A 23,913-nucleotide genomic window follows, 5' to 3' on the forward strand; every position below is an offset into this window, starting at 1 on the left:
GCGGGTGCATACGCTATAGCTGCGCGTGCTGCGGTGCTCATCTCTGTACCTTTGGCCTTTTGAGTCTGTGTTAAGGAAGAACCCAATACCCCGGGACACGGGCTAATGTGATATCCGGGATTGCCACAGCTTACCTTCCCCAGGTTTCCCCAGGTACCAATTTATCGACCAGCCCGGAAGGGAGGATGAACAGCTGGGTGAGCTGCACGCCGACTGTCCAGGCCAGGATTCGAATCCAGGCCCGTGGATTCATAACCAGGCGCGCTGACCACTGCTCCACGGATGCGCATATTATTCTTAGCAGCAATATTAATATGCTCAAAAGGAAAAGTATTAAAAAAATAGTGCTAGAAGAGAGATAACTAAAGTACCTTTAGTAACAATTATTACACTTCTAACAGCCGCATGTGCAAAGGAAAAAATTGGAGAATAGTGGGAGCAGGGACAAGTAGGGCAACAATATGCAAATTTTCTAAGCAAGAACAGTTTCTGGTGAGCATGCACGGAGCCGCCGCTGCCTTGTGGAGGCGGCGCCCCGGACACTAACCCTGCGTCCCGCCGGTTGTTGTGCAGGTTCATGAGGGCGCGGCCGTCCCCCTCCACCTCGCGGGCGTCCAGGAACTTCCTCGCGAACCTGACCCCGAACCTGCAAGCGGCCGGGAGGAGGAAGGAACAAGGGGCCGATGAGTATGGGGCTGCGTGCGTAACTTGTTGAATCTGTCTCATTATTGTGAGTGTTGGTATATCAGTGTTTGGGTGTCCTGTGTATGAAAGTACGCTGTTTGGTGTACATGCACACGTAAGCTTGCTTCATTCTGAATGCCCCGCGTTTATCATCTTTCATATATGTTGTATTGGGGCATGCATTGACAGTAAGTCTGTGATATATATGTCCAGGAGAATGAAGAGTTCAAACAGGACATTCTTAACATGCACCTCTCACCTAATGTCGGCGCTGCAGCCGCCCCATTTCCACCCGGAAGAACTGTACCGCCCTCGCCTGCGGTCGTCACAGCCAAAGGTGGAGATGTTGCCACGGGAGCAGGCGGTCGTGACGCTGTGGGTGACTCCCGCGCTGGTCACCGCGTACGTGTAGGCGGCCTCGCGGCTCCCTGTGGATACCAGTGAGAGGATTGGTGAGGGAGAACAGGTGAGGGCCTTCAGAGGTGCACCATCGCTCACCGCACTGAACTGTTCCTGTTGTCAATAACTAACCTGACATCCATTAATATTTTTGTTTTTTAGAAGCATAGCTGTCATAATTCACAAGAGATTAATACACTAGGAACTTTCCTTTGTTGAGAAAAAAAATGTCAAGGAAGCCTTCAGCCATCCAGGTAACCACACCAAGAAGTCATTGTATATTCTTTTCCGTAGACCAACACAACTGAGTTACGACAAATCAGACCATGTTCGCTGTTACTTATTTATGAATTCCTGAAAAAACTAATTAACATCAAGACAATTATTTGATTCCAAGACATTCTTTGCGTGTAATGCGGCGTTCGGAAGAAGCGGGTGAAGGACTGCTGCCCCAGGCCACCGGTGCGGCAATAACCCAGCAATGCCACATTCAAGGGCGGCCTGTCTGCGTGTGTTTGCCTTTTTCGTCATAATCACCGGGCGACCCCTCGATGGTGATGTCCCGAGGGCTGATGGCGGGAGCAGCAGCACTGAAGAGTTCTGTGGCGTTATGTTTAACGTCTTGCCTCCACGAGATTATATGCCGAAAATGACCCACAGTTTGCTGTCTGCACTTTATGTCAGGCATGTACATATGGCGTCGCAGAATCACATAAGCCATGTGAGGTATTCTCGTCACAGATTTCATGCGGATACTTGCTGATGGGTCGTTACAACGCCAGAAAACGGGCACACAGATAAAGAAACCCAACCGGTTCTGGCACCAGCGCTACGAGTGATTTATATACAAAATTGTAGGGGACGCGTGGCTGGTGGGGCTGAGGCCGGCCATTAAGGGGGTTCAAGGCATGACATTTATTACTAATAAATTTTACTTTCGGTGCAATGATGGCCACGCTGACCACACACTGGCTCCCTCCCCTCCCCTCAGAGATGGGTGTGGCCAGCGCTGGTGGAAGTCGAGAGTGAACTCAGAAAGACCCAGCATTTATATATTTTGCATCTTACGAATGCTGTAAAAGTTGTCTGATAATGTGAAAACATACATCAACTTTAGCGTTCATAATTAATGTGTTCAGTTAATGTGCATCTGCCACTGAAAGAGGAGCTGCGCCCCCAGCACAAACTACGCCACCGGGCGGATGGCAGGGCGGGTGTTTTCTTGTCCCCGGCCATACAGGCTTCGTGATGCGACAAATGATCTGGTTCAGTCCGGGGCCCCATCCTGCCCTGCTCAACTCACTCCCCTTGGTTTTTGTAAGATAATGTCCGCGGGCAGCGAGCCTCATTGGTGGCTTTTGTGCCAGATTCCCTCCGTTAGAAAAGGATCATCCAGGAGAATGTACCGTAACTGATTGTTAAGACTGGTGGCACAAAAGACTTTCTTCATTGACTGTCCACAACGCTTTCACAAAGAGGGAGTGCAGGCCAGTCCCTGAATAGTGAGCACGTCACGCAGTAAATCGGTCTGCAGATCATCTTCGAGAGGAGTTTTGAGCAAGTTGAAAGTTACATGAACACGGACACGTAATTGGTAAACACTCATAAGAATCCTGCTCATCTTGTAGGAAGGTTTACGAGAAGAGTGTTGTTCGGTGAAGAAATATGGCAAGCTGACCATGTCCTGGGGGGATCTCACCAGGCTAATGGACCTTTGAATTGGGTTTTAGAGAACAAAAATGACAATCGGTATAAAACGATGATTACATGCTATTACGTAAACAAATAGAGCTGAGGGCAAAGAAGGAGAGAAGTAGGGGGAACAGGGGCTCAGGCAGGGAGCAGTGAAAGAGACGTGAAAAGGAACGGTGCGCACGTGTTGAGGGGACGAAGCAACCCTTGTGGGGCGCTGTGTGCTCACCCTTGCCCGGCGGCGGGAGAATAATGGGGACACGGTCGCTGAGAGCCTCTGGGAGCGGGGATGGCTTGTTGATATGTCGCAAGGGTTAATCCCATGCTCAAGTGCGGAGAAAGGCTACATATACCTTCCCCTCCACGACAGCTTAATGGTCAGGGATGCAATGCAGTACGTGCAGCTCGGGCTACTTTAAGAGGTTTATCTGGAGTTTTAGAAGCCCAGAAACATGAATGACTATATCGCCTTACTCTTATATTATGATTATTACACATGATCCTGAGCGACAGAAGTACAAGTAACATCCTGACGAGTGAGAACGAGGGTGTTACTGTCACGGTGCTCGCTTCCATCTTTGTGTTAGTAAGTGCCATACAAGCTGCATAATATCAATCAATGTCTGAAATGTGTAGTTTAGAAAAGCATGGATGAAACCTCGCCAGCCATTATTAACTGACCCACAAGAACGATGTGGCCGAACGCGCTGCTGTTGGTAGACGCCAGGGAACAGTTCCACCGATGATGCTGGAACTGCCGCTGGCACTCTCGCAGGCCCGCCCTCGCACCTTCACTGATGGCCACCATGGCGTCAGGCGCCCGCGTACAGATGCGGCTCTGGCGGGGCGTGAGGCCGGGCACCCGCGAGCACAGCAGGTGGGCGCCCAGGACCCCCGCTGACGACACCGTCCTGGGGGAAAGGAAAGATGGGGTGAGGGGGAGGCAGATTAAGTATACGTTAGTGTTGGGACGACCTGCAATGCATCATGATGTGAAGCGCCACCACACACGAACTTACGCCACACGACTCTACGCACTATGTCATTGTCCGAGCCTTTTCAAACCATGTGTGGGCTACCATGTACTTCCCCAGACCAGCCTTGCGTCCCGATACACCCATGACAAAAACGAGTATGCAGACACTGACATTACTCGTCATCGTCTGGCGCATTGCCACCATCATCCCAACCTCCACATTGCCTGTTTCGGAATATCGACGTCGAGCACGTAGCAACTCACCATTATGGCGAAGATTGAGGGATACATCATACACGCACGTTGCATAACTAAGTCGGTTTCATTCTTTAGCCAGTTCAAAAGTAAGAGACGGACTACACTGCATACTATTTGTGCTGCTTCTCGAGAAAAATAGTAAACACTATTGTTTTCTTTAAAAAAATATCTCAGCTTTAAAGGTCTACAAAGCTACGTGTGCCAGTCTTTCCTCTCCAGGGCCCGGGGTGGCCCAGGCTCACCGGGGCCGCATGGAGAGGCTGCGGTGCCCAATCATGGGTATTAGGATGCCGGACAGATGACCGCCCCGAGGCTGCCGGCGAGTGGAGGGTTGGACTTAATGACCAGGGAAGTTTGGCCTATACTTAGCGGCCGTGAAGCTCTTTGATTGCCGGGGGTGTTGCGCCATCCCTGCGTGTATCGCCGAGGGAGAAGGGAATCTCCGCCACGATTAGCATAACAGAGGAGTCGGTCAAGTGTAAACGCGCCACCTCAGCTGTCTGCTAGCGGCGGTATACTCGTGTTTTGCATTGCTTTCTGGGGCCGAGTTCCTACAATACTTTTGTTCCCTAATATTAATGTCATCACAATGCTTCTGAAAACACTGTATTACCTAAATTACTATTTCCATAAATAAATGGCCGCCATCAAGTATAGCACAGTGGTAGGGCGACGCCTTGGATGCGCTGCGTCAGCCCTCACTCTTTACAATCCTTCTAGTTCTTTTCTCACGTAGTTTTAAGTAATTCCAGCCGAATACTCACAGAACGTGCCTCGTGTGACACACTTGTTAGCTCACTGAACAGCGTCCCTCCTAACTAGCCTTGATATTTTCAGTGAGCCAATTCGTACACGTGATGTCACTCGTCGCCGTGCAGGGCAGCTCACCGCCAGTGATTGTAAACACTTCCTGTCCAACCTTGAAACTGATATCTACATTCCGTGTTTCTTTAACAGTAGTTTATGCCACTTGATATTTTTGACACCAGTAATGACACACTTTTGGCAGTGTTGTAAAGTGTTTTCCCATTAAAATGGCTCTATTTTTAAGTGATTTGCTGTCGAGTTTACGAAGAAAAGTAAGGTGAATTGAAACCTGCGGCATAGCCAGAATTTTGACTTTAAAGCCCAACGATTGCAAAAAAGTAACAAAATAACTTACAGTTCCAGGTAAGATTAAGATGCAGGAAAAAGGATACAGGAATTATCAAGTTTCGAATCCTGCCGTGGCCGGCCGGCGTGCAACTCACCCAGCTGTTCATTCCACCTTTCGGGATGGTTGATCAATGGGCACCTGGGGAAACCTGGGGAAGCCAAACTGAGATACCTCGGATGTCACGCTGGCTCGTGTCCCGCGGTGATGGGTTCGTAGCCACTACAGGCTCAAGGACCAATGCGACGGATATGTCCCCAAATATACCGTACTTCTATGTAGCCATTTATGCCTGATCTGTACCGAGATGTGTGAATTAATCCCGGAATACGTGCACTCGCGGCGGTGAAAATCAACTTCAGAGCATAATGATATGTACGAGAAGTGTAAATACTCTTGCTGGGTGTTGTCTTCAGCCTCCGGGTGTGACGTGAGCCGCGCATCGCAGGGATAGGAGAGTGTCAGCTCGTCAGTGCATCTTAAGACTAAATGAATAAAAGTATCTGTGTATCTTTAACTTAGTAACTTACTGTCGAGAGAGAGAGAGAGAGAGAGAGAGAGAGAGCATCCTATCATCATGTACTACCACAAAACCCATTCCTCGTGATCCTCCATGAATTTGTAATGAATTTTTTTTTCTCCTATTTTGGGCAATCCTAGTCACAGGGCGCCTCGTTTGTTTGTTCTCCGTCCCGGGATGGCCTGGCGTAGGGGCAGGGCAGTTCAGGAGGGGCTGGGAGGGGTCGGCGGGGCAGGGCGAGAGTTGGTGTCGGAGGGAGGGTGGAGCTTTGGGTGGACGATGGGTGGAAGTTATTAGTGGGAGGAAGTGGATGCTGTGGACGGGTAGACGTTGGTGAAGGGATGGAGGAAGGGAGAGACTGATAGTGGAAGATGTAAATAAACGTAGGGTGGAGGTTGTTGGTGGAGGGATGGATGGATGGATCGGTGGAAGGTGGTGAAGTGAGAGTGATGGTCGAGAAGCTGTAGCGATCGCGTAAAAAAAAAAAAAAAAATGAAACCACTGTTATCCAAGAAATCTAGTCCTTGTTATGCCACGCTAGGGCTTCAGGAAAGGCATGCTCAGATAAAATGTTTTCCGTACATTTCCAGGTAGGCACACCTCTAGGATGCCAGGGGTACGGACGCCCTCCGCTGCCTGAAGCTACAACTTCCATTAATCGAACTTCTCCTTTTTCAATATTTTTTTCTACTAAATGAAGTTCAACAACTGATGAATAAAACATTTATTCAGTTACTCGTCAGCGTCTTGCACATCGTTTGAACATTAATTGGCTGGTCTGCTGGGCTGTCTGAGCAGCCATCCTCAGAAGTACCTCGTCGGTTCATTATTTCAAGCCATCATCGCTTCGCCTGGGCAGAAAAAAGGGCCTAGCAAACCACGGAGCCTTGGTGTGGAGGCAGCTGTCCACCTATACGCTTTATTATCGTCCGCCTCCTTCCACGTAGGTCATATCAGAAACCGATGTTACTGTTGTGATTTTAACCAATGCATAGGAACATTGATATAGTCCTGATGAAGTTTACATATTTCCTTTTAATATTATTTCATTATTATACTTAATTAAAATTTTCAACTTTCCAGTGGTGTCTTTTCTTATGAGAGCTAATTGGTCTGGTGCGTACAAATTGGTAAACATATCCCACTGCAAGACTCCACTGAACGCACACGACGCCCCAGCACTGCGTAGCGACAGACTATACGCATCAGATCGTCACTTCTACGTACAGACAACTAAACACCAAATGGCGGGAAGCACACAGCTCCTGGCATTGTCGGGAGGCTTTCAAATTGGTCAGGAAGATGACACTTGAAATAAAACGCGGTCGCAGTACGAAAAAATGAGCACTGATTTTCTGGACTCCTGCGGCAGGGGCGGCGCGTCACCTGCCCCATACATGTGCTGGGGTGCCAGGGAGGGGCGGCGAGGCCCATAATATCTCACCGCTGAGGCGCCCCGCTGTGACCACCAAATACCTGGACAAATTGTTTCCAGTAGGCCTGTCGGGGGCGCAGTCGGTCATGGGCACAGGCGATGGTATCTCTACGCCGGGGCTGGACGACGAGTAATTAGCTCATAATTGCTGCTGATAACGGTAACGAAGCAATTATGACGAGAGGCGTTACCTGCTAAGTGGTCTCTCGCGTACCTCTTGTGATATGATGATAGCACCCACACGCACGCACGCACAAGCCCGCACACACACACACACACACACACACCCACAAAAAAAAAAAAAAACGCTCCCTTGGTGTTGTGGTTAAATTCTCAGTCTGCCAACACAGTATATCGAGGTTCGAGCCTTTCTCAGGTCGAAAGCTGCTTCTGCTGATAAGGATTGGCTGCTGTCCCCTCCGGAGGAAGGGAGATGAAAGGACTGATAGGCGAGGTCCCACGTATACTCAAAGGTCAGTTAAATGAGATCAAAGCTCTCTGGGAGGGGTATCGATTGGTTCAAGAGTCCATCTCTTGATCAGAGAGTGAGTTAGTTACACACACACACACACACACACACACACACACACACACACACACACACACACACACACACACACACACACCTCCTCCTCCTCCTCCTCCTACCGCACCAGCGCACTGCATTCCACCACCTCACCTCCCCCCACCACCCCAGACCCACATATAACTTTCATATTGTACATTTTCCCTTTTTTCTTTTTTCTTTTATATTTTAAAAGTGTATTTGTAACGTGTATATTTTCAGCTTTACAGCTGCTACCATTTAATAAGCCGTTTATTATTATTATTATTATTATTACACACACACACACACACACACACACACACACACACACACACACACACACACACACACACACACACACACACAAATATAGTACTTTTAATCGAGTGGTGTATAACAATGCTTAAGAATAACAATGTTTTGGCATAAAACTAAAACGTTCTAGCTCTCTTCACAGAAACTGTTTTTGGAACAATCAAATTCTACATAAATGCCTAAGCTGAAATTGTTTTCCAGACGGACTGGCAAGAGAAACGCCAAGGCATCTCCATAGCCACCCTGCCCTAAAATTACATCATTGAGACGGCCACACGGCCATCAAGTCGGCGACGGCCGCTCTGTATCCCGCCGCCCTGACCCGTGGCCGCCGCCGCTCCTTGTCAACACACGCCTCAGGCACGTCGGTGGAATGCCTGGTGCTCAAGCATGTCCGGCCTGACCTGAATGCGGCAGAGAACACATACTGGTCATTCCGTAACACACTGGGATGCATTCATCAACGTCGTAGCATATAAAATTACCGGAAAAACACGCACCCACGTCGACAATTACACTCATTGGCATTATTTATGGCATAACTTTACACTCTAATGTAACTTTCAGTTCTAATTTGGGATTTTTACATAAACTGGAGTTAATGGAGCTGTAAGCTGCACTGTCAATGTCACGATATTCTTAGTATATTTACCTCTGTCATGCCTAAACTCCGGAGCATGGCCCGGCTGATGCGTGTTTGCTTACCTGACAACCGCCCTTTGTTCCGCCTACTGAAGGGTATCTCACAAACTCTGGCCGCCAGACTTATGAGAGGCAGCGCCAGTAATAGTACAGCACTGGAGACAACATGCGGAATTTTATGTCATACACGGAATGAAAACTATTTACCCAAGAAAAACTCATCACTAATATGCAAAAATATAGCTTCAGCACCATTGCGATGTACAGTAAGATGTAAAGACGTCCAATTTTGAAACTTTAATAACCATGTGCTAAGACAGAAGAATCGAATTGCCGATGAAAAACGAGTTTATTGCATTTTTTTACACTAGAGGAAACAACTCAAGGGCAAAAAAAGTAACAAATTCACATGTAAGTGTAAACATGATTAAGTGAATAACAAAGGAATACTTCTATGTGACAGAGAAAGATACGTCCAAAGAAATGTTCTTTAATTAGTGTTCTGGCGGTCTTATATGATGGTACACAACAGTGGAGGACGAATAGAAATTATTATTAGCATTATGGAGAAAATAAAGGCCGGCAGGAGTATCATGACGGAGTTGAGTTGACCACAAGATACTAGACACTAACGATAGGATATATTATGCATGAGTAAGTTACGTCATGCGCCAAAAAATTATAAGTACATAAATTAAGAGTCTGCAAGAGGCCAGTAGGCTTAAACAAGGCGACTCCTGTAAACCTAACCCCACGTAACCTAACTATCCAAGACAAAAACAGCAACTTATATAGAAATGTTAAAAAAAGGAGAAAGAAGCCCCGTTAGACACACGATGAGAAACAATGAACTCATAATGTCCCCCAAGGAAAAGTGAAACAGACCAACAACAGGCAGGGATGAGTAACGGGAGGAGGGTCTCGCCACGACACGCCGAGAACGCAACTGAATGCCCAACAATGCCATGTGCCCCCCGGCCTGCCCTCGCCCGCCTGCACGCACACCACACACACACACACACACACACACACACACACACACACACACACACACACACACACACACAGACATTGAGAAGAAGAGGAAGCGAAGGAAATGCAGGTGAAAAAGGAGATAATGCCTTGTCAAGATGAAGAGACTAATAGTTATAATCTGTGGTGGAGTGTGCGGAAGCGAGGGGAAGAGAGAGAGGGTCAGAGATCACTAGAGGGCTGGAGGAGGAGAAAGAGAAGAAGGAGGAGGAGGAGGAGATGGAGGAGGAATAGTAGGAGATGGAGAAATGGGAGAAGAAAGAAAGAAACGAGATGGAAAATGGTAGCGTGAGAAGGGAGCGTGCAAAGAGAGCAATGAAGAGGAGGTAGAGTGAGTTCAAAGGGCAGGGTTGAAGAGGAGGAGGAAGAGGAGGAGGAGGAGGGTGGCAAGCAGGGCAAGGAGGAAGAGGAGGTGGTGGAGGAAGAGAAGGAGGGCAAGTAGAAGGAGAAGGAGGAGGAGGAGGTGGGGGAGAGCGCTGGCCATTTCAATAATGCAAGGAGGGTGTCGCTTGGTATTTAGCCGCTGCTGCGTCGGGAGTGTCAGCGGCCTGGGCAAAGGGGCGGCGTGTCTGTGCTGCGGCTGTGGAGAGGGCAAGGCTGTGTGTGCTGTGCCGCGGTGTTTAAGCTCGACTTCAACACAGCAATACTCTCCACAACGATGCTTTTTTTCTTATTTTCTTGTTCTTCCTCAATTTTCTTCTTTGTCTCCTCGTTTTCCTCCTTCTCCTCCTCCTTATCTTCCAAAGCATATTTTCTTTTTTTCATTGTTTTTTTTCGTTTTTTTCTGTTAAGTTCTTCCTCATCTTCTTGTTTTGGCTTTTTCATCTCGCTATTCATCCTTTTATTTTTATTTCCCTTCCGTTTCCTTATTTTCCGTCTTCGTAGCTTGTAAACATGAGGAATGAATCGTCTGCAGGCAATATAAACAATGAAAGGAGGACAGAACGCTAAAGACAAGAAGCAACAGTAATCGAACATATGTACCGTACGTGTATCTTCATTAGCTCGATTATCCTCATTAGAAAGCAGAGTTTTTAATGATGAGTCTTCCAATTACAGACAGTCTTCCAGGTACAGAGGTCATCTCTCTCTCTCTCTCTCTCTCTCTCTCTCTCTCTCTCTCTCTCTCTCTCTCTCTTGTTTCTTCTTTCAATTTCTCCTCCTCTTCCTCCTCTCCCTGGTGTTGAGCTTATTCATTACACAAGTTCATGAACACTCCCTAATCAAGCAGGAAACATGGAAACATGGAAACAAGCATAAGGAGGAGGCGGCGGTAGAGCTCTTTTTATGAATTTTCTGCTTCTTCTTGTTCCTCTTTTCTTCTTCTTCTTCTTCTTCTTCTTCTTCTTCTTCTTCTTCTTCTTCTTCTTCCTCCTCCTCCTCCTCCTCCTCCTTGATAAGTAATAACAGACTTATAGAAATGGTTAAGGATTCGTTCCTCACTCAAGTTGTAACTCAACCGACAAGAGAAAACAATCTGCCGGATTTGGTATTAGTAAGCGGACCCGACCTCATTCGCGACTGTGAAAATGGTGAGAAAATTCATGGTTGCGATCACCACTAAATCCGTTTTAATGTCAACATATGTCACAAACTCGTAGACAATCTGTCAGTGATACCAGACTACAAAAAATCAAATTTCAACCTAGCCCGTGAGCTGCTTCCTCCTGCGACCTGGGACCAACTTAACCTCACCGACAATACAATCAACAACGTGTGGAACGACTTCAAAGATAAGCTTTTGGGAGTAGAGAAGGCTACAGTGCCTACGAAACCCAGGCGAGTAAATGGTGCCGTAGATCCACCGTGAATGTCCAGAGAATTAAAAAGGGCGGTAAACTTTTTTTTTTTTTATAATCTAATGAAAGAGAATGACACTGCCGAAGCCCGCACACAGTACCACACCAGCCTAAAAGCTTGTCGCACCCTTATTAGAAGGTAATAAACGCAACTATGATGAACAAATAGCGCGCAACATCAAGACCAACTCAAAAAATTATTCACATACATCAGATCGAAAAACATATATCCAATACTGGTCCCCTGACAGACGAGACTGGATCAGTAACTCGGAACAGTAAACAAATGGCCACAATCCTCAACACTAACTTAGCATCCGTATTCACAGTCGAGGACATCGAAACCATTGCTGAGGGCCCTGACCCGCGGAGAAGTGAAAAAGTATTTGGACAAACTCGACACGAACAAGTCAGCGGGGCCTGACAGTTTGTCCCCGCGGTCATTAAAAGAGCTTAAACAACAAATAATTCAATCACTCACTAATATGTTCAACCGGTCAGCTCAACTGAATAAGGTCCCGGAAGACTGGAAGATGGCGAACGTAACACAGATTTTCAAAAAAGGAGACAAAAGTGTTGCATTAAACTACAGGCCCATAAGTTTGACATCAGTGGCAGGAGAAATACTCGAAAAGATCATTAGAGACAAACTTGTTAAGTTTCTAGAAGACAATCATGCAATCTCCGACACCCAGTAAGGCTTCAAAAACAAGCAACAGAAGCGCCGAAGTCTTCCTCAAACTATATTTAGCATTAGTTAGACCTCATCTTGACTATGCGGTTCAGTTTTGGTCACCTTACTATAGAATGGATATCAAAATGTTAGAATCAGTGCAGAGGAGGATGACTTAGATGATCCAGGGGTTGAGAAACTTGCCATACGAGGAGACTCAAACAGTTAAACTTGCACTCTCGAGAAAGGCGAAGGGTGCGTGGAGACATGATCGAGGTTTATAAATGGATGAAGGGCTTTAATAAGGGAGATATTCATAAGGTTTGTTGGTAAGAGAACCGGGTAGGACACGTAGTAATGGGTTTAAACTGGATAAATTCAGATTTAACAGGGACATAGGCAAAAATTGGTTTACCAACAGGGTTGTGGATGAGTGGAATAGGCTTAGCAGTCATGTGGTGAGTGCCAATACAATTGTCACATTCAAAAATAGATTAGATAAATTCATGGACAGCGATACTAGGTGGGGTTAGATACACGGGAGTTTAGGGTCAAAGGAACTGCCTTGTATAGGCCTACCGGCCTCTTGCAGATTCCAACGTTCTTATGTTCTTATGTTATCTGACTGGCGAGATGTCAAAAGCGGTGTTCCACAGGGTCGATGTTGGGACCTGTTCTGTTTTTAGTGTACGTAAATGACATTGACGAGGGGCTATCGTGTAAAATATCGAAATTTGCCGACGACACAAACATAGCCAGCAGAGTCACTACGACAACGGATAAAGAACACTTCCAAGCTGATCTCGATCGTTTGAGCAGTCCCAGTAGCTAAATTATATTGTTTGTTATTGGGTTGTTTATTTATTTATTTATTATGTTGTTTTAATTTGTTTTATTTTGTTTTGTTTTGTTTTGTCTTGTTTTGCTTTTTTTTTTTTTTTTTTTTTTTCTTTCCTTTTCTTTTCTCTTGTTTCTTTTTCTTTCTCTTGATGTTTTCTTTTCTTTTCTTTCTGTTGGTGTTGCTGGCTGTGGATGAGCCTCCTCCTCCCAGAAGACTCACCTGTCACTCGCCCCCAGGGCCCCAGGGGCCGAAAGCTCGATGACTTTTTAGTTATTTTCTTGATATTGTAATTTCATTTTCTTTTCTCGATGATTTAATTTCCTTTCTCTATCCTCTATCTTGACTGTGTGGGTTAGCCTCCTTCTCCCCAGAGGAGATTCACCCGTCACCCACCCTGCGGCCCCAGGGGCCGAAAGGTGGATGACTTTTCTGTTTTCCTTTTCTTGATGTTTCTATCATCCTTTCTGGTGTTCCTGGGTCTGAACGAGCCGCTTTCCTCCCAGAAGAGACTCGCCCATAATTTTGTGATGTTGGTTTGGGCCGAAAGGTGGATGATTCTTTTCATTTCCATTTTCATTTTTCTAGTGTTACTTCTCTGCATTTTCCTTCTGGTGTTACTTCACATTTCTTCTTCTTGTGTTATTTCTCTTCAAATTCCTTCTTCTTGTGTTACTCTTTTCAATACCTTCTTCTGTGTAACTCTTTTCAATACCTTCTTCTGTGTAACTCTTTTCAATACCTTCTTCTGTGTAACTCTTTTCAATACCTTCTTCTGTGTAACTCTTTTCAATACCTTCTTCTGTGTAACTCTTTCAATACCTTCTTCTGTAACTCTTTTCAATACCTTCTTCTGTGTAACTCTTTCAATACCTTCTTCTGTGTAACTCTTTCAATACCTTCTTCTGTGTTACTCTTTTCAATACCTTCTTCTGTGTAACTCTTTCAATACCTTCTTCTGTGTAACTCTTTTCAATACCTTCTTCTGTGTAACTCTTTCAATACCTTCTTCTGTGTTACTCTTTCAATACCTTCTTCTGTGTAACTCTTTCAATACCTTCTTCTGTAACTCTTTCAATACCTTCTTATGTGTAACTCTTTTCAATACCTTCTTCTGTGTTACTCTTTTCAATACCTTCTTCTGTGTTACTCTTTTCAATACCTTCTTATGTGTAACTCTTTTCAATACCTTCTTCTGTGTAACTCTTTTAAATACATTATTCTGTGTAACTCTTTACAAAACCTTCTTCTTTGTTACTATTTTCAATACCTTCTTCTGTGTAACTCTTTTCAATACCTTCTTCTGTGTTACTCTTTTCAATACCTTCTTCTGTGTTACTCTTTTCAATACCTTCTTCTGTGTTACTCTTTCAATACCTTCTTCTGTGTTACTCTTTCAATACCTTCTTCTGTGTTACTCTTTTCAATACCTTCTTCTGTGTTACTCTTTCAATACCTTCTTCTGTGTTACTCTTTCAATACCTTCTTCTGTGTAACTCTTTTCAATACCTTCTTCTGTGTTACTCTTTTCAAATTCCCTCTTCTTGTGTTACTCTTTTCAAATTCCTTCTTCTTGTGTTACTCTTTTCAACTTCCTTCTTCTTGTGTTACTTCATATGCCTTCTTCTAGTGTTACTTCTCTTCATTTTCCTTCTTCTGGTGTTCCCTTCTTTCCCTTCCTTCTCTCGGTGTTTCCATGTCGTCTTTTCCTGGTTTTGTATGTTGAACGCGTTAGTCTCCTCCCCAGAGAAGACCCGCCATACCAACATACAAGACGCTTTAAACAAAGCAAAACAAGACAATTTTTTTTGGATTTTTTGTTTTTGTATTTTTTTTGTATTTTTCGTTTTTTATCGTAGTTGGCATGACACTTGCCTTGCTTAGGGGAATTGTACCTCCCCATGCGTCGAACCTTCCATTGGAACGTGTCATTAACGCGTCGTCTGGCTAATAAGAGGTCAGTAACTGCATGTCTTGCCACTTCACGCCCCCCCAACCCCCGGACCCTCGGGATCTCCGACACCTCCGTGGACGCTCCGGGGGAGCCGAGGCGCCCTGCCGGAGCCCTGAGCCCTGCGACGCTCGCCAGGAAGGCCTTGGGCCCCCTGACGCTCCCCAGCCCCGCGAGGCGAGGAGGGTGGATAGCAAGATGAGCCTCTTAAAATTCCAGACGGGATTAATTCAAATCAATCGAAAATACAGTGAAGGCGCCGGAGACCGTTTTTGTTGGATCAAGGATGGCAGGACGAAGGCCAAAGGAAGGTGACAGAGGAAGGGAGGAATAAAGGGGGGAAGATGACAGGAGGAAGGGAGGATGGAGAAAATGACAGGACGAAGGAAGAAACGAGGGAAGGAAGGAAGGAAAGCAACAACGAGGGAAGGAAGGAAGGAAAGCAACAACGAGGGAAGGAAGGAAGGAAAGCAACAACGAGGGAAGGAAGGAAGGAAGGAAGGAACGAGGAAAGGAAGGAAAGTGATGTGACGAAAGTGGGAAGTTGACAGGGCGAAGGAAGGAGACTGAACCGCCAAGATTCTGCCCGGGATTGGCGCGAATGGCGAGGCCCCGAACTGACTGACTTGGCGACTATATTATAGTGTTGCTGCCTCGGCCTGTTCCGTTACTTTACTTCCCTGATTTGCTCACCACGGCCTTCGCCTTTGCTGTCCTTCATCTTCCACCTTTGATTAGATAGTTAGTGTAGCTTATCACAAACAGCCTCGTAATGACCAGCAGGCCTGCTGTTGTTTGTTCTCACTTTGTGTTTCTTTGTTCCTGCTCCTCCTCCTTTAAAAGAAAAAAAACAGACCTCGTGGTTGCCTTATATGAGGACTGTGAGAGAATAAAGTTACCTCCTCCTCCACCTTCACCTCCTCCTCCTTCTCCTTCTCCACCTCCACCTTCACCTCCTCCTCCTTCTCCTTCTCCACCTCCACTTCCACCTCCTCCTCTCTCTCGTTTCTCCACAAACCTCATAGTTTCAAAAATATTAACAGAAACACATCAAAACACTATACATATTACTTAATCTTGAGAGAGAGAGAGAGAGAGAGAGAGAGAGAGAGAGAGAGAGAGAGAGAGAGAGAGAGAGAGAGAGAGAGAGAGAGAGAGAGAGAGTAAAGTAGGAATCGATTAATGAGTTGGGTTTGTAAACGCATTAGAACGGGACTAATTGTCAATAATATCGCGATCACAGGATTATGGGGATTAAGGGAGTGACGATTATGGGATTAAGGGAGTGAGTGGCTGGGAGGGAGGGAGGGTTGGGAGGTGAGAGAGAGGATTGAGGGAGACCGGGAACGGGACAGAGAGAGAGGGAGAGCAGTGGAGAACGAGGTGAAGGAAATAACACGGATACACAAGGATATGAGGGGACTATTAACCCTGTAGCCGCAGGGATCATGTTTCTTAATGGTCCTTCTAAGCGAGAAAAATGAGAAAAAAAATCATCACTCACAAATCATTTCATAATATATATCAAAGCGTTTTGTGATCGGTTTATGCATCATCTATTTTTGGGGGTTTATATCATGGCACAAATTTGGCCCGTCGCTGCTACACGGTAAAGCCACAAATTTGGCCCGAGGGGCCATATTATAGCTTCCTTGCCAATTGCAAAATGAACGGAGAACAAAGCTCACAAAATATAACTGTTTTTATCGGGTCAAGTGTAGCGAGGGTATCGGTAAAAAGACACTGATAAAATGTTGTCAAGAAATCCTTGCATCTGTCTCATGGGCTGGACCTTGGCTACCGCTACCTTCCCTCCCCCTCTCTCACCCGCTTCCTCTCTACCAGGGAATAATGGCCCGGGGCAACCCGAGGTCCACAGGGGGTCACCCGGCGACCTTGACCATAGACATGACAACGTCGCTGGGTAGCACACGGTTGAATTCATTTCCATACATAAATCATCGTTACTATCCTAAAATTCGATACATTCACAACATAATATAGACTTGTTTTACCATATACAAAAATTTAAAGACTATGTCAAATACTAAACAACCCACATATAAAATGGTATGCCTTGTTGTGGTTGAAGCGACAATGCTGCCGGGTAGGGAATTCCCGCACCTGCTCCACCCAAAGTATCGTGATATTTGCATCAGACTTAGTACCTCGAACCCAATCCCATTATCCCCATGTACTACCTGAGCCCAGAACTCTGCTTCCTGTCACTGAACCACACCATGATCCATCTACCTTCAAACCCGTGGGCTTTAATTGTTGTCAAAGTTATTGGTGAGGTTCTTTGTCGAATGCTTTACTAAAATTAAGATATGCAATATCATAACTGTCGTCCTTACGTATTTGACACTTTTTGTAAAAAGAAAAAACAATAAAGTCAGACAAGATCTAGCCTTGATCAATGAACCCAAGGTGGGGACCATTGATCAGGCTGTTTCTCTAGGAGTCTAGGTGGTCACGGATATTTTCATCTATAATAGACTCGAATGCTTTTACTGCCACCGACGTTAAACTAATTGCAGCCGACACTAGACCATTGATAGAAAGAACGGAATGGGAAAAAAATAAAAGGAGGCATAAAGAGGGAGTGAGGAGGTAAGAGGAAGGAAGGGAGACTAATTGTCTAAAGGAAGTGCAAGATAGAGACAGAGAAACATATCGATAACTAAATGGAAGGACAAAGCGATCATTAATTATAAGAAGAAATTATGAAAAAGACGAAGAAAAAGAAGAAGAACAAGAACAAGAACAGAAACAACAACAACAACAACAAAAGAACATAAGAACGTAAGGAGTCTGCAAGAGGCCGGTTGGCCGATACAAGGCAGTTCCTGTAAGTCTAACCGCACCTAACCTCACTATCCATGAATTTATCCAAACTCTTCTTCAATGCATCTATGGTATTGGCACCCACAACATGACTCCCAAGCCTGCTCCACTCATCCACCACTTTACTGGTAAACCAATTCTTGCCTATGTCTTTGTTGAATCTGAATTTAACTAGCTTAAAACCGTTGCTACGTGTTCTACCTTGCTCTTTTACAACCAAAACCCTATTTACATCCCCTTTATTAAAGTCCTTCACCCATTTATAAACCTCGATCAAGTCACCTCGTAACCTTCGCCTTCCTAGAGCGTATAAATTTAAATGCTTCAGTTTATTTTCATAAGGCAAGTTTCTCACCCCTTGAATCATTTTTGTCATCATCCTCTGTACAGATTCTAACTACTTGATATCCACTCTACAGTAAGATGACCAGAACTGAACCGCATAATCGAAATGACGTCTAATTAATGCTATGTAGAGTTTGAGGATGACTTCAGCGCTCCTATTGCTTACGCTCCTCGAGATGAAACCCAGTACCCTATTTGCACGATTCTTAGCTTGAATGCACTGAGCTCCAGGACGGAGGTCAGTGCTCACTAAGACTCCTAAATCCTCTCACACCCAGACCTACTCAGCGGAGTGTCATTTAAGTAGTATATAATTGTGTGAGTGTTGATTCCTACCTACACTCAGAATACTGCACTTCCCGACATTGGATTCCATCTGCCACTTCCCCGCCCAATCATATAGTCTGTCTAGCTCATCCTGAAGAACGCTAGCGTCCTGGAAGAAGAAGAAGAAGAAGAAAAGACAAAGAAGAAAAGACAAAGAAGAAGAAGAAGTATGAGGAAAATAATAATAATGACAACAAAATCAACGAGGAGAGTAAGAAGAAAAATAATACCTAACAACAACTAAAGCAAAAACATAAATAAAATAAAATAAAATAAAACAGTAATCGAAAACTCCGTATTATATGTTAACTCCCTTCGTTTTCCATAATTAATATGAGCTGAAGATTATTTTTTTCCAATACCGCTACTACGTGTAAATATATAAATCACTTCAAATTAACTTCTCATCTTTTGTCTCGCTCACCACGAAAATGCACACCAGCTGACATCCTCAAGGCCTTGTGTCCATTATAAATCTACGGACTCATCACCGATACTTTTATTTTCTTAGATTTAAAAAGTAAAATAAAAAAGTAAATAACGTTGAGAAACTTGCACGAATTCTGTACAGAGGCAACACACTCTTACTTGTAGAGACGAGAAAAGCAGGACACAAAAACAGCAACAACAGGTGATGTGATAATGGAGGAGTGGATTACGTAAAATGCGTAAGCTCTTGCTAGGCAGATTATTCGTTAAAAGCTGATCCTGTTTTCAAAGTGCGCGTCGTGAAATATTTACACACACACACACACACACACACACACACACACACACACACACACACCACATTAGGTTTAACAAGTGGTTCTCTAGTTTCAAAGCCACGGGAAGAGTAAACAAGAGTAAGAAAGTCATAAAGATTAGTTAACAAGTGGTTCTCTATTTTTAAACCCCAGGGAAGAGTAAACAAGAATAAGACTGTTCTAATAATAAGTTAAGAAGTGTGTATCTATATTATCAAACTCACGGGAAGATCAAACAAGTGCAAGACTGTTCTAATGAAAAGGTAACAATTGATTCTCAAGCTTCAGATCGACGTGCCTAGTAAACCCTTGCTAGATTCTTATAAACCATCCACGAACACGCCAGTTCCTGGATTTCGTTAGGGGGCATCAGGGGTTAGGTTAGGTTAGGTTAGGTTAGGGAACACACACACACACACACACACACACACACACACACACACACACACACACGCAGTAGCACCATTGCCATTAAAGGTTGTGATATTTTCGTTTCGTCAGCGAATGCCACGCCCTGGATTGTTCTGCGGTGAGGTGATGCTTCTGAGAGGGGTGGTGGTGCGGGGGGAGGGGGGGGGTCGGAATGGTGGTGGGCAGTGGGGTGATGGTGGGGGTTGATGGGTGGTGGTGCTGGTGGTGGGGATTGATGGGTGGTGGTGGGGGTGGTGGGGATGGTGGAGGAGAGAGTCGAAGGTCTTGTCTTGGTTGGCTTCTCCGTCATTCACTTTTTGGGAAGTGTATTTCGTGTATAATAATTACTTGCCCGTGTATTTATTTAGGGTTGTATGACAGCTGGTTAGTGATTTATTTTATTATTTTTCTTTTACAGCAAAGGACACAGCACAGGGGCACAACAAAAGGAAACAATAAAAAAGCCCGCTACTCGCTGCTCCTGTAAGAATCGGAAGAGGTGGCCGAAAGAGCATGTTACCTTATGGTTACAGAGAGCTAATGATTTTATAATGTCATCAGTCAGTCAGCGGAAGGCAATCGGACCGGGACAGCCTAATGAATGACGCTCCGCGGGGATCCGTGTTGGGTCCACTGCCATTCATTGTTTATAGGATTTTTATATATTCAGGGAAGTTGTGAGATGTAAATGTATTGAATATCTATAGATCTATCTACCTCTCTCTATCTATATCTATCTCTATCTGTCTATCTATCTATCTATCTATCTATCTCTATCTTATATATTTATATATATATATATATATATATATATATATATATATATATATATATATATATATATATATATATATATATATATATATATATATATATATATATATATATATATATATATATATATATATATATATATATATATATATATATATATATATATATATATATATATATATATATATATATATATATATATATATATATATATATATATATATATATATATATACTTTATCAAAATCAACAGCAGATTTTGCACTATTCTCTTTATAAGTTGTTTTTTCTATTTCACGCACTGTGGCGCGGTCTTTTGGTTGTAGGTAATGGAGATCCATGTCTCAAGACGTCTTTCGGCCTATTCGGCCATCTTCAGGAGATGTTCTCTTTGCAGGTGTAGGAGAAGGAGTGAGTGAGCTGCTTCTTCTTCTTCGAGGGATTTTGGTAGGCGGGGCTATATATTGCCTCGCTGAGCCTGCACGTTAGTGTGCGCGGCTCTCAGCCAATCATAGCTTAGCTTGGCGCTTGCTGCCTCTTTGTCGGGAGTGACGTGTCGGGTTGATGCTGTATGTTTATTGCAGGTTTATGGGTGTAAATTAGCACTGCCTCGGTCATTTTGAGTCTCTTGTTATTTTCTCTTGTCAATATTATGGTGTTGTCCTCCATGTGTTTCCTCCTTAGGAAAAACGCTCACCAAGCGCATAGAACTGGAAATGCTACTCGAAGACATTCAAAAGCTCGAGAACGACAAGAGGGTAACAACATCACCTGACCTACAAGCCGAAATCATCCGAGAAGCAAAGATAACAAGAGGACACCAGCGCAGCTCCCTCCTCACACCTGAATTTCGAACTGTTGCCCAAGAACTGAAGAGCAACGATCGCACTGTCATCCGCAGGGCCGATAAGTCATCTATCTTTGTCATTCTTGACAAAGATGTCTACTTGAATAAGATGGCAACCATCCTGACCGACACCACAAAATTCAGCAGAATCACAAGAAACCCAACGAACGATATTAAGACGAAGTTGAACCGTATCATCCGCCACACTAACAACAACAGCAGTACGAAGCTCCCCCTCATCGAAGGCGACCACAAACTGGGTTACGCTTATGGCAACGTCAAGACCCACAAGGAAGGCCACCCCCTACGTCCCATCATCAGCCAGACACCATCAGTTACTTACAAACTCGCCAAGCGCCTCAATGAACTCATCACACCATTCACACCAGCCTCCTTCAGTTTGAAGTCCACAACAGAGTTCCTCGATCTCCTGAAGACTACCCGTCCCTCCAACATCATGGCATCCATGGACGTTGAATCACTCTTCACCAATGTACCGGTCGACGTATCCATAGATCTCATATGTCAACGCATCTACCACTTAGAAGACGAAGAGCCACTCAACATTCCCGAAGCCTCGCTACACCTCCTTCTACAAGCATGTATTAAAGAAGTACCATTTTACGGACCCGACGGCAAGGTGTACATGCAGTGAGACAGTGTGGCCATGGGATCACCCCTCGGCGTCCTCTTCGCCAACTTCTACATGAGGTCCATCGAAGAAAGGCTATTTGCACGCCACCCTCAACTCAAACCACAAATCTACGCGAGGTACGTCGATGACATCTTCATCAGCGTTGACACCATGAGCCACATCAACGAGTTAATCACCGAATTCAAGAACGACTCCTGCTTAAACTTCACGCATGAAATAGAACAAAATAAGAAGCTCCCATTTCTGGACACCATGGTGCACCGTGAGGACACATCTTTTTCAACAGAAGTGTACGTGAAAGCCACTAACCTCGGGTTCTGTCTCAACGGTGCTAGCGAATGCCCCGAAAGATATAGGCGCAGCATAATCAGCGCCTTTGTCAAGAGGGCCCTCACACACACCTCAACATGGGCAGCCGCGAACACCGAGCTGAAGAGAGTTTCCCAGCTTCTCGCCAACAACGGCTACCCAGCAAGTGTTAGAAATTGGAGCTGATGCTGATGTTGGCCTGGAGGGTGAGGGAGGCTGTGGGGCTTATTGGGCATGTCAGCCGTGATGGTAGGGGCTGAGGCTACTTGTAGTGTAGACTGTTTCTCCTGCTGACATTGGTGAGTTGAAGGCAAGAAGCAACACACACCTCTTGTTAGCTCATCAGGCATTGTTCTGTCCCTGCCCTCCCCTTACTTTACTGTCTCCTAGTGTTCATACTCCGTGGAGGGGACTCAGGGTCTACAGTGGGGCCCTGGCTCTAGTGATATTAAGAGGCTGAAAAATGTCCAACCATTTCAAATGGTCCGTTTGGGCGGTAGATTCCTGGGTCTTTCTCCCTCTGCTCTGCCACATCCCCAACACCTGTTTGTCCCTCTCCTATGTTACCTGTAGCTAACACATGAGAGGGAAAAACAGGTGTTGGGAGTGAGCGGCAGAGCAGAGGGGAGGAAAGGACCCAAGAAATCCGCCGTCCAAACAGACTATTTGAAATGGTTGGGTTTGGGTGAAAATTTTGAATAAAAAATAAAAACAGACAAGAACTCATTGGAAAATGCCTTTTTGTGCTCTGTCTCATGTGCTTTAAACAACCCAACCTACATTTATAGATGAACATAACCACCAATAAGGAAAGGCAACGAGAAAGCTCTGACTGTTTGTGCTCTATTGAATACAGATGTTGGGAGTGTTTGCTCACTGAAAGCCCAGACCTCTGCCACTGTGACCACTGCCACCCCCACCACCACACCCAGCGAGACACGGCAGCCCCTCTGGTGCTGCAGCAGCCCTGCCTCAGGCTGGCCTGTTGTTGTGCAGACGGGGCAGTGTTTGTACATAAGGCAGACGATGTAGTTATGTGAGTGGCCAGTGACACCTTTGCAGCACCTTCTACAAATGTTTCCTTTGACTGTGATTGTTGTTTTCAGTAAAGGGTCGCCTATAAGAGCTGCTGAGGGAACACTGTGATGGGGCTGCTGTGTGGAACGCTGTGTTTGGTGCGCCCAGCTGATCCAGTGTCAGTGTGTTTCACCCCACACCCACGGGGAGCTGTGTGACTCACCAGTGGACGGAATGCACCACTGCAGCGGTCAAGTCCTCTGGTCTAGCAGGCTGCTGCAGGGGCAATGTCACACACCAGCACTCAGTTGGCCTGAGCCGCATAGCTCCCCATGAGTGGGGCAGGCCAAGCGGGACACTGGATCACCTGAGAGCCACAAAGCTTCATTATGAGGTCACCAGGGCTTACCAGTAGGGGTCATCCTGGGTCACAATGTGCAGGATGTCCAGCTTGTTGAAGGGCAGCCCGGCTTCCTTGCAGGGAATGTGCTTGTTGTCCTCCTTGGGGTCATAGTGGAAGTAGGCGTGCACCCTCACCTTGCTCTCCCTGAGGTGCACCGAGCTGCTGGCCGGGAGCAGCCTGAAGGTCATGGTGCCCTCCGCCTGCACCTGGAAGGGGACAGGAGGTGGGCTGGTTACTTGTGGGCTCGGAAAAATAAATAATGATATTAATAATTGTAATGATAGCTTTATTTCATCCAGAGCAAGTATACAGGAAAAG

General features: G+C 45.3%; 1 long non-coding RNA gene and 1 pseudogene across 9 annotated transcripts; both read right to left on the reverse strand.

The window, feature by feature from the left end:
* The window catches only part of LOC126994645 (protein Wnt-7b-like), an 8,995-nt pseudogene extending 3,724 nt beyond the window's left edge, over positions 1–5,271 (reverse strand).
* Positions 5,272–13,398: 8,127 nt separating this feature from the next.
* LOC126994648 (uncharacterized) lies at positions 13,399–14,682 on the reverse strand. Of its 9 annotated transcripts, XR_007749372.1 has the most exons (5): positions 14,446–14,682; positions 14,234–14,314; positions 14,072–14,098; positions 13,863–13,889; positions 13,399–13,759 (listed from the first exon to the last, which is right to left on the reverse strand). It is a non-coding gene; the product is annotated as an uncharacterized LOC126994648 (long non-coding RNA). The 9 variants fall into 9 exon arrangements; XR_007749374.1 differs by lacking the exon at positions 14,072–14,098; XR_007749371.1 differs by lacking the exon at positions 13,863–13,889.
* Between the last annotated feature and the right edge of the window lie 9,231 nt (positions 14,683–23,913).

The sequence above is a fragment of the Eriocheir sinensis genome, unplaced genomic scaffold (genome assembly GCF_024679095.1).
Source record: "Eriocheir sinensis breed Jianghai 21 unplaced genomic scaffold, ASM2467909v1 Scaffold842, whole genome shotgun sequence".
Classification (NCBI taxonomy): domain Eukaryota; kingdom Metazoa; phylum Arthropoda; class Malacostraca; order Decapoda; family Varunidae; genus Eriocheir; species Eriocheir sinensis.